Below are 13,705 nucleotides of genomic sequence, written 5' to 3'. Positions count from 1 at the left end.
CCCCTTCTTGGTGCTATGTGTTTTAACCAAGGTCACCTCTCCAAGAAAGGTTGTTTCCCCAGGTAGGGATTTTTCCCTGAAGTTAGGGAGGGAATAAAACCTCTTAACTAAGTGCCAGGCGGGTAGTTAATCACTTTAACTACGAACAATCACGCTTAAGCTACATAATCTCTACTCCCTGGAATGGAGATAAGAAATGCCCTAACCTTTGGAATAGAAATTGATAGGATTAAAATCAACTGGTATAAATACAGATGTAACAAGACAATAAAACACAGAACTTGGCTGGAGATCCTGGCTAGAGAACCTGGCTAGGCTGCTGATCAACTGAACGCTGTCTCCGTGTCCTTCCTTCTTCGCTGACTCCATCCATACCTTTGGGAAGCCCTGGACCTGCTGGTGTTGGACCCCAACACTAAGGAGCATGCTGTGGTTAATCCTCAAGCAGAGCATGATGGCTTCGGCACTGAGGTATGTCTCCAAGTTCAAGTCCTTTGTGATCTTGTTCTTCACCCCAATACTGCTGCTGCCACTCATCATTCTGGTGCCCACCAAGTTTGCCAGGTGTGCCTATGTCATCATCATCATGGCCACTTACTGGTGCACAGAAGTCATCCCTCTGGCTGTCACCGCCCTCTTGCCTGCCTTGCTTTTCCCACTCCTCAAGGTTCTGGACTCCAATCAGGTATGTGCCCAGTACATGAAGGACACTAACATGCTGTTCCTGGGAGGCCTCCTCGTGGCAGTGGCCGTGGACCGCTGGAACCTGCACAAGAGAATCGCCCTGCGCACACTCCTGGGTGGGGACCAAGCCTGCACAGCTGATGCTGGGCTTCATGGGCGCCACCGCCTTCCTCTCCATGTGGATCAGCAACGCAGCCGCCACAGCCATGATGGTGCCCATAGTGGAGGCCGTGCTGCAGCAGATTCAGGCCACAAGCACAGCCAGCGAGGCCGGCCTGGGCGAACTGGAGCTGGTGGACATTGACAAGACTGGTGAGCTGCCAGGGAGCCAAGTGATTTTTGGAGGCCCTGCTATGAGACCACAGAAGAATTGTGACAGGAACATTTGCAAGGCCATGACACTGTGCGTGTGCTACGCGGCCAGCATCGGAGGGACTGCCACCCTGACCGGGACAGGACCCAACATGGTGCTCTTGGGCCAGGTGCACGAGCTGTTTCCTGAGAGCAAAGACACCGTGAACTTCATCTCCTGGTTTGGATTTGCCTTCCCCAACATGCTGATCATGCTGCTGCTCTCCTGGTTTTGGCTCCAGTGTGTTCTTATGGGATTCAATTTTAAAAAGGTTTGGGGCTGCGGTCTGGAGAAAAAGAGTAGCGAGGACGCTGCCCATGAGGTGTTGCAGGAGGAATACAGGAAGCTGGGACCCTTCTCCTTCGCCGAGGGCAACGTCCTGCTCTGTTTCCTCCTGCTGGTCACCCTGTGGTTCTCCCGGGACCCAGGCTTCATGCCTGGCTGGATGTCAGTCGCCTGGACGGAGGGCGAGACAAAGTATGTCACCGACGCCACCGTGGCCATCTTCGTGGCCATATTACTATTCATTGTGCCTTCGCAGAAGCCCAAGTTCAACTTCTGCAGCCAGACTGAGGAAGAAAGAAAGACTCCGTTTTATCCGCCTGCACTGCTGGATTGGAAGGTGGCCCAGGAGAAAGTTCCCTGGGGCATTGTGCTGCTGCTGGGGGGTGGATTCGCTCTGGCTAAAGGATGCGAGGCCTCGGGGCTGTCTGAATGGATGGGGAAGCAGATAGAGCCCTTGCACGTTCTGCCCCCAGCAGCCATCTCCTTGGTCGTGTTCTTGCTCATTGCTGTATTCACTGAGTGTACAAGCAACGTGGCCATCACCACCCTGTTCCTGCCCATCTTTGCCTCCATGTCAAGTTCCATTGGCCTCAACCCTCTGTACGTCATGCTCCCCTGTACCCTGAGTGCGTCCTTTGCCTTCATGTTGCCTGTGGCCACCCCACCTAACGCCATCGTGTTTGCCAACGGACACCTCAAGGTTTCTGACATGGTGAAAACAGGAACAATGGTGAAGATAATTGGAATCTTATGTGTGTTTCTGGCGATCAACACCTGGGGACGGGCCATATTTGACCTGGACAATTTTCCTGACTGGGCTAAGGTGACTCATATTGAGGCTTAGGAAGAGCCTCAAGAGCATAACACAGCCCCGCCTTCCTGAGGACTCAGGCAAGACATATATTATATGTGTGAAAATAAAGTGGGACTAAAACTGAGCCACATTCGTTTCATTGTATTTCAGATAAATACTATAACCAATCTTAAGTGAAACAGAAAAAGAACAAGAAGGGAGGAAATAAAGAAGGGAAGAAGGGAGGGAGAAAGGGAGGGAGGGAGGGAGGGAGGGAGGAAGGAAAGATGAGAGAAAGAAACTAATCTAAGTAATTGATACACATTCAGTTTGGGGCAGAATGGGGTAGGGTGAGGCAAGGGCAAGAATTTCAAACAAATTCTCAACTGTTTTTCAGAAGGCTTGCTTTTTGTAATGAATGAGCAAAGCAGTTGTAAGCAGTTTTAGATGTATTGTAAGACCAGGCAAGTGAATGCATTTGGGAGCCAGGTGTCTCAATCAGGAAGAAGGTACATAAAAGCATGAAGTGCCCCGGTGGGGTCAGCACAGCCCCGGTGAGGTCGGGACAGCCCCGGTGAGGCCGAAATGGCCCCAGCGAGGACGGGACGGTCCCGGTGAGGTTGGGATGGCTATGGTGAGGTCGGGACGGCCCCGGTGAGGTTGGGATGGCCCCGGTGAGGCCGAAACGGCCCCGGTGAGGTCGGGATGGCCCCAGTAAGGCTGAAACGGCCCTGGTGAGGCTGAAATGGCCCCGGTGAGGCTGAAACTGATAATAAAGACCAATATAAACTGATGAACAAAAATAGATGCAGAGGCAGAGCAGCATTGAACAGACTGTCAAACTACAGTGGGAAGAAGCCTGGGGAGGATTTGTGGGGGGGGGGGGGGGGGCGTTTAAGAGATCAACCAAAGGACTTATATGCATGCATATAAGAATAACCAATGGACACAAGACACTGGGGGGTAGGGGAGGCCAGGGGAATGTCAAGGGGTGGAAACAAGGAGACATATGTAATACTCTTTGTAATACTTTAAGAAATAAAAATTATTTAAATAGACATAAATAAATAAATAAATAAAAGCATAAAGTGGGGAAAGACAAGAAAGAACCCTGTAGGGATGGTTTGGAAATTGGAGATATTGGTGTGAATTCATAATTTCAAAGATATTATGTGTGTGCCTGTTTTAGCTTATATGCATATAAGTGCATACTAAAGGCAATGTATATTATATATAATGTATAAGAAATATAATGTATACTATAGAATAAATCTGTGTGCATGCATATATTTCCTAGCTCTGTGCACTGAAAGGGCCAAACGCCACACTCTCAAGCAATGAGCACTCCTCGTGCCTAGAGCGAGGTATCTAATGCCATTGCCCACTAGAGGGAGCCAGGCTCTTCAGAGCAATGGCTGATTCCAGGGCTTGGCTGAATGGGCACAAGATGAGCCTAGGACATCTTGCCATGCTCTAAATTAAGTGCTCAAACAACTGATGGGGGCATGTGTAAGGACATGGAAGACAGCTTAAAGATACTCCAGCTAGCCAGCCTGGGACAATTTCAGCACCAAAATAATTAACTATAGCAACTATAGCAATTAGAAGCGATTTGGGTGGGGGCAACGGGGTGGAATTCTTTATTCCATATTGATAATAAATAGACAAATAAATATATTGGGGGAAATAGAATGTTCTTGCTTACAGCAGAATGCCATGTGCTACTGAATAAATATGGAAGGAGTACTGGGTCAAAAAAATCAGCATGTTGCAATTATTGTAATAATATTCGGTCAGGCAAGATTTGTGAATGAATGCTGGATTCTGGGGGTCAACTTGATGAGCAGCAGAATTGTGTGTGCTCTTCAAGTGTCTCCCACAGGTTGGGTAATGCTGCAAGTGAAAAAATATTGTTTACACAGTGGAGAAATCAGACAATACCCCCAGGAGGGGCAGAAAGGTGTTCTGCCCCCAAACATGACACCTGAGGCACCATCATCTGTCCAGTGTCTGGCCAAGAATGCGAGCCTGAAAGTAATCATGAGGAAATGGTCTTTCAAAGTCCAACAGAGGAACAATCCATCGAAACGAAAGGCCTGGAGGAGGAATGTAATTTTTTAAATTGTTGATGTTGTAAGAAACAAAGACAGTCTGTGGAAGTGCTTCATGTTAAAGGAGGCAGAGGAGAGACCACTAAATGCCCTGCTTCTAGTCTGGGTCTAGTGACGGAGGAAGACAGACTATTTCTGCCAGGTCAGCTGAAATCCTGGAAGTAGAATAAAATTATAGCAATATAAATTATGAAAGTGATAACTGTATTACTTTTATAAAAGAGCATGTCTTTATTCTTGGGAAATACACAGCAAAATATTTTTTGTAAAATGGCCCTGGTAGGTATAAACTCTGCTAAAATGTTTCAGGATTAAGAGTACATGTACCAATGAGAAAAAGGAGCAAAATATTGACAGGTGAATGTGGATAAAGGGACTTTGCACCTTCTTCACACTATACTTATTCTTACATGAAATTATCCTATTCATATTACATTATTCTATCTATTCTATTCTTATTTGAAGTTTTTTTCAAATAAAATTTTTAAAATTAACAAGAGTATGTTATTAAAAGAATGGTCTTTCCAGAATGATGATAACGTAATGTTAAAGCTGTGTGATGAATATGTAAGAGGATTACATATTCTCTCTCTCCCTCTCCCTCTCTCTATTTCTCTCCCTGAAATTTAGAGACACTTTTTTTTTTTTTTTTTTTTTTTTAGGAATCTAGGGTTAGGTGATCATCTCCAGGTTTGACTTCCCACCAGTGTATTAATTTTTTTAATTAAATCTTTATTGTTCAGATTATTACATTTGTTCCTCTTTTTTCCCCCCATAACTCCCCTCCACCCAGTTCCCACCCACCCTCCGCCCTCACTCCCCACCCACTGTCCTCATCCATAGGTGCACGATTTTTGTCCAGTCTCTTCCCGCATCCCCCACACTCCTTTCCACCCGACAAGAATAGTCAGTCCATTCCCTTTCTATGCCCCTTATTCTATTACTAGAGGCCCGGTGCATAAAAATTTGTGCACTGGGGGGGGGGGGGGGGGGGGGAGGGGGGTCCCTCAGCCCAGCCTGTGCCCTCTTGCAGTCTGGGACCCTCAGGAGATAACGACCTGCTGGCTTAGGCCTGCTCCCGGGTGGCAGAGGTCAGGCCCAATCCCTAGGTGCAGCCCCTGGTCAGGCTCAGAGCAGGGCTGCTTGGGGAGTTGGGGCGCTGCCCCCTGTCATGCACAGAGCAGGGCGGATTGGGAGGTTGCAATGCCACCCTCAGTCACGCTCAGGGTGGGGCTGATTGGGGGGTTGGGGCACCGCCCCCTGTCACACTCAAGGCAGGGTCGATGGGGAGGTTGCGGCACCACCCCTTGTCACGCACAGAGCAGGGTCGATCAGGGGGTTGGGGCGCTGCCCCCTGTCACGCACAAAGCAGGGCCCATCAGGGGGTTGGGGAGCTCCCCCCTGTCATGCACAGAGTAGGGCCGATAGGGGAGTTAGGGCACTGCCCCCTGTCACACACAGAGCAGGGCGGATCAGGGGGTTAGGGCGCCACCCCCTATCACCCACAGAGCAGGGCCGATCAGGGGATTGGGGCGCCGCCACTGTCACACTCAGGGCAGGGCCAATGGGGAGGTTATGGCTCTACCCTGTCACACACAGAGCAGGGCCCATGGCAGGGAGGGGGCTTGGGGCGCCGCACCCTGTCACACACAGAGCAGGGCCCATCAGGGGGTTGGGGCGCCTTCCCCTGTCACGAACAGAGCAGGGCGGATAGGGAGGTTGTGGCCCCGCCCCCTGTCACACACAGAGCTGCAGGGCGATCAGGGGGTTTGGGAGCTGCCCCCTGTCACGCTGATCCCGGTGCTGGGAGGCATATTACCCTTTTACTATATAGGATAGAGGCCTGGGGGCCGGCTGGTTTGCCCTGAAGGGTGTCCTGGATCAGGGTGGGGGTCCCCACTGGGGTGCCTGGCCAGCCTGGATGAGGGGATGATGGCTGTTTGCAGCTGGTCACACACCCTTCAGGGTGGGGGTCCCCACTGGGGTGCCTGGCCAGTCTGGGTGAGGGGCTGAGGGCTTCTTTCAGGCTGACTGAAGCTCCAAACCGCTCCTTTTTTTTTCTCTTTTTTTATTTTATTCTGGGTCAGCTTTAGCTCTGGCTCTAGCTCTGAGGCTTCGTATCTGGTTTGTTTGCCGTTCTATAATCGAAACAATGTATAACTTCAGCTCTGAGATCCCGGCTGGCTGAAAGCTGGTTTCAGCTTCTTATTTGCAACATAGTACATAGTTTCTTAGAGTTGCAACTCAGAGGCCAGCAAGGCAGGCGGGGAACGTTGGAGTCTGCAGTCCCTGGAGCAAGCAAGCCTCATGTTCGCTTCAAGCTGCCTGGCTGCTGGCCGCCATCTTGGCTGACAGTTAATTTGCATAAGGATATGCTGATTAGCCAATGGGAAGGGTAGCGGTCGTACGCCAATTACCATGTTTCTCTTTTATTAGTGTAGATAATCACTAGTTCATTCTGTTCATCAGATTATTTATTCACTTGATTTTTAGATTCACTTGTTGATAGATGTGTATTTGCTGTTCATAATTTGTATCTTTACCTTTTTCTTCTTCTTCTTCTTCCTCTTCTTAAAGGATACCTTTCAGCATTTCATATAATACTGGTTTGGTGGTGATGAACTCCTTTAGCTTTTCCTTATCTGTGAAGCTCTTTATCTGACCTTCAATTCTGAATGATAGCTTTGCTGGGTAAAGTAATCTTGGTTGTAGGTTCTTGGTATTCAGCACTTTGAATATTTCTTGCCACTCCCTTCTGGCCTGCATAGTTTCTGTTGAGAAATCAGCTGACAGTCGTATGGGTACTCCCTTGTAGGTAACTGACTGTCTTTCTCTTGCTGCTTTTAACATTCTCTCTTTGTCTTTTGCTCTTGGTATTTTAATTATGATGTGTCTTGGTGTGGTCCTCTTTGGATTCCTTTTGTTTGGGGTTCTCTGCGCTTCCTGGACTTGTAAGTCTATTTCTTTCACCAGGTAAGGGAAGTTTTCTGTCATTATTTATTCAAAGAGGTTTTCAATATCTTGCCCTCTCTCTTCTTCTGGTACCCCTATAATTCTGATGTTGGTACGCTTGAAGTTGTCCCAGGGGCTCCTTACACTATCTTCATATATTTGGATTCTTTTTTCTTTTTGCTTTTCCAGTTGGGTATTTTTTGTTTCTTCATATTTCAAATCTTTGACTTGATTCTTGGGATCCTCTTGTCTGCTGTTGGATCTCTGTATATTATTCTTTATTTCAGTCAGTGTATGCTTAATTTCTAGTTGGTCTTTTTTCATATCCTCCAGGGTCTCACTAAAGTCATCGGCGGTTTCCATAAAATTGTTGAAAAACCTTATAACCGTGGTTTTGAACTCTATATCTAGTCGTTTGCTTTCCTCCATTTCTGTCATTTGTGACCTGTTTCTTTGTCTCCACATTTTTTATGCTTCCCTGTGTTGATAGAGTGGCTTTGTGTGCTAGGTGTCCTATAGGGCCCAGTGGTTCAGCCTCCCCAATTACCTGAGGTGGACACTCTTGGTACACCCCCTTGTGGGCTTTGTGCACAGTCTTGTTGTAGTTAAGCCTTGATTGTTGTAGGTATCACTTGGAGGAATTGACCTTCAGGCCAACTGGCTGTGAGAATCAGCTGTGTTTGCAGTGGGAGAACTTCTGTGCTAAAGACACCCTTCTGGGGCAAGACTTGCTTCAGTGGGGCTTTGGTGCTCACTGAGTCTGCCCCCTGAGTGTGTCCCTTATGGATCTGAGGAGTTGTAATCTGGATGGTCCCACTCTGACCACTGGGTACACTGGCTCTTGGATCTCTAAGGAGGTGCTAATTTAGCCTCTGCCTGAGGCTACACAGCAGGAGCTATGAAGAGATCTGCAGATTCCCCTTCCTTTTTTGGGGTTCGGAGGTGCCCAGATGAGGCCCAGCTGTGAAGCAATGCAAGCTGCCATGGGGCCCTGGGCCCTCTCCTGGAAGTTCTGGGTCTGTCTGGCCCAGCTGCAATTTGTTAGGTAATTTTCAGATTGCAAATGGCCAGGGCATTCATTTGCAAAAGCTTGTGCCTGCAGCCTGGGTGGGGCGGGGTCTCGGAATCAACAGGGCAGAGCAAGCAGCTATGGCTGATCCTCAGCCCTGCCCTAAGGGGCCTCGCGTCTCAGTGTCCTGGTAATTGCTGCAAGTTCCTCTGAGGGAAAGCCGTCCTCAAGTTCCAAGTTCTGCCTGCTGCCAGACTGTCCAGTTTCTCCCCGTATGAGTCCTGGGTCCCCAGAGACTTGCCGGATCTGGAGTTCAGAGCAGTCGGGAGCTTGTGACTCCCTCCCGATTCAAAAAGACAGTCACGTCCTCAGGCGCCAGCCCCTTTCCGCGCGCACTTTACTTCCGCAGCTCCTGTGAGTTTCAGTGTGCTTTTCTCTTTCCTTCTAGTTGTAGAATTTCCACTCAGCCAGCCTTCCTGTAGTTCTGGATGATGTCCATTTTGTCTTTTCATTGTATTTTGAAGTTGTTGTCGGAGGCAGCAATTTCCAGTGTTTACCTATGCCGCCATCTTGGTTTCTCCGAGACACTTTTCCTTTGGGGGAGTACATGGTGCTGTGATAAAATAGGACACCTTCTGATTTCCTCTTCTTCAGGCTTTTTCACTTTCTTATAGACTTTTCCACCCTTATTTATCACGTGTAATACCACTTTATACCTCTACAGCATAACTATGCTTGTTTTGTTTCTTTGTTAATCCTCACCCGAGGATATTTCTTTTCCTTTGATTTTTAGAGAGAGTGGAAGGGAGGGAGAGAAAAAGAGAGAGAGAAACATGTGAGAGAGACACAATGCACCCCATGCACCCCAACCAGGGCTAGGGATCGAGCCTGCAACCAAGGTACTTGCCCTTGACCAGAATTGAACCTGCAACCCTTCAATCCATGGGCTAATGTTCTAACCACTGAGTACTAGTTAGGGCAAAAGTATGCTTTTTGAAAACACTTTCACATACAGAATGCCATGTCATCTGTAACCATCCTGTGAGCAGATATACATAATCATGCCAATTTGACCAACAAAGAACCTTGAGAGGTAGGTGGTGAGTCCAATGTCACCAGGAGTAGGAATGTGAACACAGCCCATTCTCCCCTATTCTATATACACTTACCCAATTAACAGCATGCAATATCATGAAGTCTGAGACAAATGGCAAAATTATACATGGCCCTAGCCAGTGTGCTCAGTGGTTAGAGTGTTAGCCCATGCACCAAAGGGACTCGGGTTCAATTACTAGTAAAGGGTGCATACCTGGGTGCAGGTTTGGTCCCTGGCCCCAGTCAGGGTTCATGCAAGCAGCAACCAATCTCTCTCTCTCTCTCTCACCCCCCTTCTATTCTCCCTCCCTTCCACTCTCTAAAAATTAATAGAAAAACTATCTTTGGGTGAGGATTAACAAAAAATAAATAAATAAAAATGAAAATAAGATAGCATCGTCTACAGCTATTAATAATTCCTAGTAAACTTTTTAAAAACAGCAGAGGGCTTGTTTTTGGCTTTTTACCCACTCCAACACCTGCATCTTTTTTGACTGTGACTGTGCATAGCCCAGCTTTCCCAGTCTTGGAACTGTGTTTTGTATTTTTCCATATTTCACTTCCATATGAAATATTTACATATGTTTATCACTTTGTCACCATTTCACATGGCATATGTTTGCCTAAAATGAGTCAGGTCTCAGCCCCAGAAGCTTGTTGGATTGGTGTGAGAATCTAAAGTGAGTTGTTTCATTAACTACTAGAGGCCTGGTGCACAGATTTGTGCACCAGTGGGGTCTTTTGACCCTCTCACAATCCGGGACCCCTCGGGGATGTCAGATAACCAGTTTCAGCCCAATTCCTGCAGGTCCGATTCAGACAGGAGGGAGCCCGATCCTGTGCATTGACCGTCTGTCCCCTGGTGGTCAGTGTGCATCATAGCAACCGGTCAACCGGTTGTTTGGTCATTCGGTCATTCAGTCGCTTAGGTTTTTGTATATATATCTTATATAATAAAAGAGAAACATGCAAATTAACCATCCCTCCACTACGCTCAAGCCATGCCCACCAGCCAATCAGAAGCAAGCATGCAAATTAACCCAACTAAGATGGCGGCGGCCACGGAGCTGGAGTGAGCAGAAGGCTTGGGTTGCCCCTGGCCATGGAGGAAGCCAAGCTTCCCGCCTGCCCTGGTTGGTCCTGGGCTCTGCTCAAGGCTACAAAGTTTCAATTATAGAAGATAAATAAATCCCAGAAAAAAAGAAAAGAAAAAAAGGAGAGGCTGGGAGCTTGGGTCACTGGGGGGCGTGGACAGCCTGAAAACGGCACTCAGTCCCTCACCCAGGCTGGCCACACCCCCATGGGTTGAGGGTGCCCACTGGGGGGCTTGACCAGCCTGCAAACAGCCCTCAGCCCCTCACCCAGGCTGGCCAGGCACCCCAGTGGGGAACCCCACCCTGAAGGGGGTGTGACCAGCCTGAAAACACCCATCAGCCCCTCACCCAGGCTAGCCACGCACCTCAGAGGGACCTCCACCCTGATCCGGGACACCCTTCAGGGCAAACCAGCTGGCCCTCTCCCGTGCACCAGGCCTCTATTCTATATAATAAAAGGGTAATATGGAAATTGACCCTAACAGCAGAATGACTGGGAATGACTGGTCACTATGACACACACTGACCACCAGGGTCAGATGCTCAATGCAGGAGCTGCCCTCTGGTGGTCAGTGCGCTCCCACAGGGGGAGCTCTGCTCAGCCACAAGCCAGGCTGATGGCTGCCAGCACAGTGGTGGTGGCGGGAGCCTCTCCTGCCTCCTCAGCAGCACTAAGGATGTCTGACTGCAGCTTAGGCCTGCTCCCCGCTGGCAAGTGGACATCCCCCAAGGGCTCCCGGGCTGCCAGAGGGATGTCTGACTGCAAGCTTAGGCCTAATCCCCTGTGGAGCGGGCCTAATCCAGCAAGTGGACATCCCCCGAGGGGTCCCAGACTGTGAGAGGGCACAGGCTGAGCTGAGGGACCCCCCCGCCTGAGTGCACAAATTTTTGTGCACCGGGCCTCTAGTATGTATATATATATTTAAGAGTCCCAGTGCATAAAATTTGTGCACAGGGAGGTGTCCCTCAGCCTGGCCTGCGCCCTCTTGCAATCTGGGGCCTCTTGGGTAGAGTCCCTAGGCATGGCTGGCAATCAGGGCCTATCTAGGATTTCCTTCCCCCATCTGTGCAGCGCTGTCCCCTACCACCCTCACCAATGGTTGCCTCCCTCTGAGGGCTACAGGCATGGGGTGCAATCACTTGGCTGGCCTGGGCCTCCCTCTATGGGGCGATCACTAGCCAGCCCCACACACCCGCCACAGCATCGTTGGCAGGTGACCTGGGCCTCCCTTTTTGGGGCGATCGATCATAGGGCTCCGCGATTGATCGCCACACAGAGGGAGGCCCCAACCACCTAGCCAGGGCTCCGCAATAGATCACCGCATAGAAGGAGGCCCCGCCCACCCACCACTGAGCTGCTGGCCTGGTAGCCTGGGCCTTCCTCTTTGAGGCGATCAATTTCGGGCTCCGTACACCCAGCCAATCACCACACAGAGCGTGGCCTGGGCCTCCCTCTTTGGGGCCATTATGGGGCAATGGCAGGGTTCCCCGACCAATTGCATTGCACCCTCCTTGGCTGGCCTGGTGCCAGTGTGTGTCATAGTGTGGTTGCCCGGACGGTCATTCTGCTGTTCAGTCGTTCAGTCGATTTGCATATAACACTTTTATTATTATAGATAGATTACCTGATATTTTATTATTTTACTCCCAAATATATTTGTGCATGTTACCATCCATTTCAGACTTATAACAACTCTATGAAATATGTAAAGTAGCTTTATCATCCTGTTTGATGGCTGTGAATTCAAAGCCTTGGGCGGTGAAATGAACAGAAGCAGGTCACGGGGCTGAGACCACAATGACCCAGGTCTCTGGGTTCTTAGACACGTCATCTTTTCATCAAACATGATGAGTTACATTATTAAAACAGACAGTAAGACGTGATGGCTTTTCAAAAATTCTAGAAACTAAATCTATAATTAAATAGCAGCTACCATTTATTGAGTATTTACGAATTTATTTAAATATAAAAGAATAATAAGCAGAATGTATTCTGTGGCTTCTGAATATAAACTAAGTGCCAAAAAGCAATAATTTGAATAATAAACCCCTTATTCAAAAAAGATGGTGTGGGAACCCTAATAGGTACAAATTAATATTTCTTGGAGGAAACATTTTGGAGTTTCTTAAAGGAAGTCATCAATGCTAAATGGAAAAAAATTAGCATGATATGAGATTCATTGATGAATTCTTTATCTAGCGAGCACACGTGAACTCGTTCCAGATTTAGTGGAGAGGATGTTACTAATAATATGGGTAGTATGTACAAGATATAGTTAAAGTTGACTGCAAATAACTGTTAAAAGTCAAACTGTCACAAGATTGAAAAGAAGAAAATGTTGATAGAGGGGAAAGAAACCCTGTCGCTGGATGTTCAAGGCCAAGTTGTGCCGGAAGCCGGTCCATCCTTGCTGCTTGACACAGGCGCTGCAGGAAAGAAACATCTGTACAGCATATGTTTCAAGGGACCTGGCATATATAGCATATTGTTCTTAATATGTTTGTTCTCCTTAGAGCCATGTGTTTTAACCAAGGTCACCTCTCCGAGAAAGGTTGTTTCCCCAGGTGGGGATTTTTCCCTGAGGTTAGGGAGGGGATACAACCCCTTAACTAAGTGCCAGGCGGGTAGTTAATCACTTTAACTACAAACAATCACGCTTAAGCTACATAATCTTTACTCCCTGGAATGGAGATAAGAAACGCCCTAACCTTTGCAATAGAAATTGACAGGATTAAAATTGACTGGTATAAATACAGATGTAACAAGACAATAAACATCAGATCCTCATCAGATCCTGATCAGCTCCTGATCAGATCCTAACCAAAGCTTGGCTGGAGATCCCGACCAGAACTTTGCTGGAGATCCTACACAGAACCTAGAGACAGAACCTGGATAGAACATGGCAAGAGAACTTGACTAGAACCTGGCAACAGAACCTGACTGGAGATCCTGGACAGAACCTAGAGACAGAACCTAGAGACAGGACTTGGCTCGAGATCCTAGACAGAACCTAGAGACAGAACCTAAACACAGAACCTAGAGACAGGACTTGGCTGGAGATCCTACACAGAACCTAGAGACAGAACCTAGGGAGAGAACATGGCAAAAGATCCTGGACAGAACCAGGCTACAGAACTTGGCTGCAGAACCTAGACAGAACATGGCTAGAGATCCTGGATAGAACCTGGCAACAGATCCAGGCTAGATCCTGGCTGGAGAACCTCGCTATGCTGATGAACTGAACCCTGTCTCCATGTCATTCCTTCTTCGCCGACTCCGTCCACACCTATGGGGAACCTCTGGACCTGCTGGGGTTGGATCCTAACATC

General features: G+C 48.3%; 1 pseudogene; it reads left to right on the top strand.

Moving 5' to 3' along the window:
* The first annotated feature begins 454 nt into the window (after positions 1-454).
* LOC139022425 (Na(+)/citrate cotransporter pseudogene) lies at positions 455-2,165 on the top strand (annotated as a pseudogene).
* The last annotated feature ends 11,540 nt before the right edge of the window (positions 2,166-13,705 follow it).

The sequence above is a fragment of the Myotis yumanensis genome, unplaced genomic scaffold (genome assembly GCF_028538775.1).
Source record: "Myotis yumanensis isolate MYYU_CA2020_CCGP unplaced genomic scaffold, mMyoYum1.0.hap1 SCAF_14, whole genome shotgun sequence".
NCBI lineage: Eukaryota > Metazoa > Chordata > Mammalia > Chiroptera > Vespertilionidae > Myotis > Myotis yumanensis.
The sequence above is the reverse complement of the archived record's forward strand: the minus strand, read 5'-3'. Positions and strand labels throughout refer to the sequence as shown.